Below are 5,744 nucleotides of genomic sequence, written 5' to 3'. Positions count from 1 at the left end.
AAGAGTGTGAAGAGTAAAAAAAGTACCTTCCATAGGTTCGTTCATGCCATGAGCCACTTCCTCCAGCTTGCCAGGATTCTGGGTATGTGTTCACACCCCTGATGTGATTCAAGTCAACTGGATTCAAGACTTAAACCAAGGTGAGCAGGTGGGTTCCAGCTTCATAGTCTGGTATCAACTGCACCACAGAGGCTGGGCAAGTCTTGCTTGTTGGGTTACATTGGTCATGTTTCCTATACCAATCATCACAGCCAAGAAAATGTAATATGCTAATTCATTCATTTATTCAGTATGTATTTATTAAGCATCTATTAAGTTCTTGGTACTTCTCAAAAAGTGGAAAACCTGTCAGTGAACAAAACAAAGACTCAAATGAAAAGATCATTTCTGACTTAGAATCAAAGTCAGAAGCTCTGGGTGGGGGCTAGAACACTGCATCTTTAGCAAGATCCCTGAGTCAGTGCCCAGGGATTGTGGTTCACATGCTCCAAGGGCTGGCTGGTGGTATGGTGGTTAAATGTGACACTCTGTGATGCAGATTGCAAGGGAAGGTTGTTGGTTCATATCCTGAGACCTCTCTGAGTATGCTAGGCATGGATGATTTAGGTTGCTGGAAGCTGTGGGTGGATCGCAGTGTTGAGTCCCTATCCAGGTTGTCATATCTCAGTCTCTCTCACTCATGGAATAAATAAATAAATAATTTATAAAATGTTCCAAAGGGCCAAAGAGCAGGGTCCAGCCGTAAGTCCCATTGATAGCTTCAGCATGGAGTGGAGGGCAGTCTGCTTGCTTGAAGGGCAGGAGCAAGAACTGTAACTGTCCCAAACATCATTTCTCACCCTGGTAGGACCCATCAATTCCCAAGTCAAAGCTCAGATGTTTTCTGCAAACATCAAAATGAGAGTTTGCTTTCTTTCTCTTTTCCAGCTTAAATATTTGTAAAGTGTCAGTCTATGTGGGAACTAATCATTTTATGCTCCAAATACAGAGCTATAAGTTTAGGGTTTGATATTAATTTACGATGGTTAATTATTAGTTCATTAGCTGACCCCCCCACCCTCCGCTTCCTGCCACCCTTTCCCTTAGAATGGCCTGTTATATTTCATTTTCTTCTCATCCCCAAGAAGCCAAAGCCTCGTTGAAAATGTTTCTATGTGTGGAGGCCCAGAGGCTTGTTTCTTGGAGGCAAAGACTGAGAGATGCTTTGAAATCTGGTTTTACAAGCCTCCCAGTTTTACCAGAGGTAAGAAACCAAAGCTGAGACAGAGTACCCCCAGATAGGGCTTCTGAAGCCTTTCATGTACAAATGTCCTGAGGCTATTTCTGTGAGCATCTCCAACTCCCTCCTAGCTTCACTTGTTTTCTTCTCCAAGAAAAATCTTTATGCAGTATGTTCTCCTTTTTCTCTGAAAACTTTTATTCTTGCTTTCCGGCCTTTGGTCACTACTTTTTCTTTCTCTGAAGGTCAGAAATTGGGACCTTGCACCTTGTACATCCAGGTGCTGACTTGATGTCTACTGGGTACATGAATGATTGCTGCAGCTAAGTGTGGGAGAGGCATGATAACGTAATGGAAAGCACAAAAAGAAGGCAAGGCTGGGAACGGGCAAGTAGGCAAATATTTACTGGATGCTCTAAGTGTTTTATATAGAATAAGAAACTGATCTTTACCACCTCTGGATAATTGGGTAGGGGAGAGTTAGAACCATTCCCTTAGAACCTTCCTTCTGGATCATTCACAGATCAGCCACTTAATTGAAAAAATAGACTGAAAGTGGAGACTCAAAACGATAAGAAGACAGAGTAGAAATTTCTCCAAGATCATTCTGTTGGGTTCACTGTACAGAAGAGAAAAGGCCAAAAAGAAGAGGATGACTTGACCAAGGCTAGCTGGGCCCCTCGAGGACAAAGCATTGCAAGTCACGGGCAGAGGCAGGAGGCCAAGGGTAGCTAAGGTTCATCTAAGAGCACAATTCTTAGTTTATTAGGTTACATAATAAAGTTGATTTCATTTATAGAGAAAGGAAAGATAGTCATATTTTAATTTTTCTTATAAATTCTTTCCTTTGTAGAAAAAAGGATGTTTTGTATAGCATGGACAGGTCTCTTTGTAGAGGAGAATATTTGGAAATGAGACTGCAGCTCCTGACTGTAGACATCTGATTCTCTCAAGCCTCTTAATTTCCCCTTTTTAAAAGAGTACCTTAAGATTTGAATCCTAATTTATGTGTTTGAGTTTATTTATATTTTCTGAGAGAGAGAGAGAGAGAGAGAGAGAGAGAGAGAGAGAGAGAACACTCACCAACAGAATATTCATGCCATGATCCAACCCCAGCTTCAGCCAGCCAGGATGTAGAGGGAAGTTCTGGAATATGAACCTAGGACTTTTCTGTGTAAGCCTTGCTGCATTACTGCTGCACTACTCTCTAGTTCCTGATCCCTAACTTAAAATAATAATTATAGGAGCCAGCAAGTGGTGTGATGGTTAAAGTGCTGGACTCCCACATGGCCAACTGCAGTTCAAAACCTAGACCTGGCAACTTGATTTCTCACTTTCTCTCTCTTTCTCTCTGGAGAGTGTACATGCCCTATAGGAAATTAAAAATAAGAAAATTAAATCATTCTAAAATAATAATAAAATATAAAGTATTAGTTTAAATCATTTTATTTTCTGCTTTCCACCTCTAATCTAAGATACTCAGTAAGGTCTGTAAGGGCCTGCCTGATTGGCCTTAGCCACTTCTAACTTCCTCTCAGCAGTCCAAGCTACCTGCTTCATTCTACTGAAGACTAAGCTATACATTTAAATTCACCAAGTCTGGGGAAATGGGTTATCTGTTTCAGTAAGTGAGAAATTATCTCCCACTCACCCCCCCCCTTTTTTTTTAAAAACAGTTAGATGAATTGTCAGTATTAACGCCTGTTCTCTGAGAGTTTAATCCAAATGAAATGGTCTGGGGGAGGCAGGATAAGAAATATAGTCAGCCATCTACTTAAAAAATATTAGTTTGACCTATGTACTAAGGTGAATGGGGGCAGAAGTTTCTGAATTTGATTTTAGGTATGACATCCTTTCCTAAGGAGGCCCAATTAAGATTATATATCAAGTTAGCTCCCTGATTTGCATGTGAAAAGCACAGTTGTGGATGTGGCAGACTGTTTGCATGGCAAAGCATAAAAAAATTGTGTCTTCCTTTCGCCATCAAGACAGTGTTTCATCTATCTCCATATTAATTTCGTAGGCTGGAAAGCCTTTGTTGCCATTAATTATATCTGGTCAAAACTGGAACAAGTGATGATAAGTTGGTAATAAAAGGATAAGGCAGAATGTCTTGGAGAATATCTCACCTGCTGAAAGTGCTGAGAAAAAAAAACACATTTGTAATCATCTATGCAAAGAATCCAGCCTGCAAGAGGGTAGGGAGAGCACAACTGTCTTTAAGGGATACAACACCCTTTTCAGATACCCCTTGCTCAGCCTCATTTCTCTACTCTTACAGGGGCAAGCTCACTGGAGTTGTTCCATAGTGATGGTGGCCATAATTTCTCTCCACCTATGCTTAAGTCACTAGAATGTTCATCCGCATGCATTCTTGGTTCAGTCTGGTTGACAGCACTTACAGAGATCCATCTCAGTCAAGATAAGCACTTCAATTCTCAAACTATCTACACATTGAAGTCACTTAGAGGGGCCAGGCAGTGCCACAGTGGTAACACAACAGGATCCACATGGGAAAGGGACTTCCCTGAGCATGCCAGGTATGCATGTGCCCATAATATGGACCAGCTGAGACTGGGTGTGGCTAACAGTTTGAAGACCCTTTGGGGGGTAACCCCCATTGGGGGTTTCTCTGTCTTCCTTCTCTCTTTCTCTTTCATGGAATAAATAAATAAAAATTTTAAAAAGTCACCAAGGGAGACTTAAAAATTCTGATAACCACAGCTCATTCTCTGAGAGCCTGACTTAATTGGTTTAGGTGGGCCTAGACATTCATTTTTATTTTGTTTTGATTTTTAGCTTTACCTATCCATTCTAATGTGTAGCTAGGGAGGAATCTTAATGCATTTGAAAAAATCATGTACACTCTAGGGAAGCTTCTTGCTTTCCTATACTGTGTTTGATTCAGCTCAGGAGGCTTCAGACCTACTTTTCCCAGGAAGCATGCTGGATGGAGGAGGCCTGACCTTGGGCTTGTCACCTACTGGTCAAGTGCCTCAACCTCATTCAGTGCAGTTTTCTCCCAGATGATGTTGGAGGGGTAGGCTGGGTATCCACTTGTTCCAGGTCTTCCAGGAGATGATGCTGTGATTCCAGCAGGACTTCTCTTACTATGCTGATTGAGGTACAGTCAGAAGATCAACTCTTCTACTTCATACCTCATTTAATTCAGCCAGGTTGGTAAAACAGTGTAAAGAGACCTCAATTTGCTCTCTCTTCCTGAAGATTTCCATTTGGGTGTACATTTCGGTTGATGAATTGGATTCTGTAATCAAATCATTTGTTTATATTTAACTCTACCTTGGGTTGAGATTAGCATTACCATTCCTGATGCAGGAGAAAACGGTTGGGATGTCAGGTCCCAGAACGTAAGCAAACCCAGTCCACATCAGAGCTAAAAGGATAAAGCACCAGCCCTCCAGAGACACTCAAGAGATCCCCTCTTGTATGGCAGCCCGGATGCCCATGACCCTTGGAAAATTCTGGGTTAAAAAGAAACTACAACTTCTTGAAGGCAACTTCCCCTCGAGTCCCAACAAATCTTTGCTATAAACACAAAAAAGACAAATGTCTTTAGTCATTGAAGACTGGAGTCTACCTACAAGGGTGTGTGTATGAATTAATAAATAAAAGATAAGCTAACAAATCTGAAGGACAAAATTGAAGTCAGATGAATTAGAAAGATACAGATCACATTTTTCCTGAAATGCAGCACAGGGTAAAAAATAAAACAAGACAAAGATTTTGAGCTGAAATATACGGAGGGCTTGCTGAACCCCAGCTGTGTACAAAGCAGTGCAAGGTACTTACGTACGTGAGTGCATATGTGTTCTTTTATTCTCCCTCTCTCCCTGAACCTGCTGCTGGAATCTATCGTCCTGTCCTTTTTCATAACCTTCTCGGCAGGGTACATGTACTCTCCCAACTGGGGTTCTACTTGCCTTGCCAAATCTCATTCTGAAAATCAGCTTTCCAAATGGCAGCTTTACGGGGACACAAACAAGGCTGAAAACTAGAGAGCAACTTAAAGGAAGGGCTTGGGTTAGGAAGTTAAAGAGAATCTGAGAAGCCCTGTAGAGAGAGCTCGTATTTCCTGAGAATCCTGCTGGCTTGTGCCAGTTGAGGTGACCAGTCTCTCCAGATGGGACCTGCTATTTTGTACTCTGGGCTGTAATTGCCCATGACAATTGCAGACTACTGACTGCACCAAGAAAAAGAGGTATACCAACGATAGCAGCCTTCAGACACCCAAACCGCTTGAAGCAGATGTTCTATTAAAACTGTAATTGTCTCCATTAGAGAAATTCCGCCCGGTCTCCTCATTCTTTGTTTCATGTACCTATTTTTTCAGTAGTCTTTCTCTCCCATCTCCCCCAAATCTCCTGTTTTTGTGGAAGAGAGCAAAGTTTCTCTAACCTTGACTAAACTGACTCCTTTACTTACTGTTAGATGCACTATGTATATACATATATATATATATCTATATCTGTATATATATATATATAGATATATATATATATATATA

Source organism: Tupaia chinensis, unplaced genomic scaffold, assembly GCF_000334495.1.
Source record: "Tupaia chinensis unplaced genomic scaffold, TupChi_1.0 Scaffold138407_1, whole genome shotgun sequence".
NCBI lineage: Eukaryota > Metazoa > Chordata > Mammalia > Scandentia > Tupaiidae > Tupaia > Tupaia belangeri.
The sequence above is the reverse complement of the archived record's forward strand: the minus strand, read 5'-3'. Positions refer to the sequence as shown.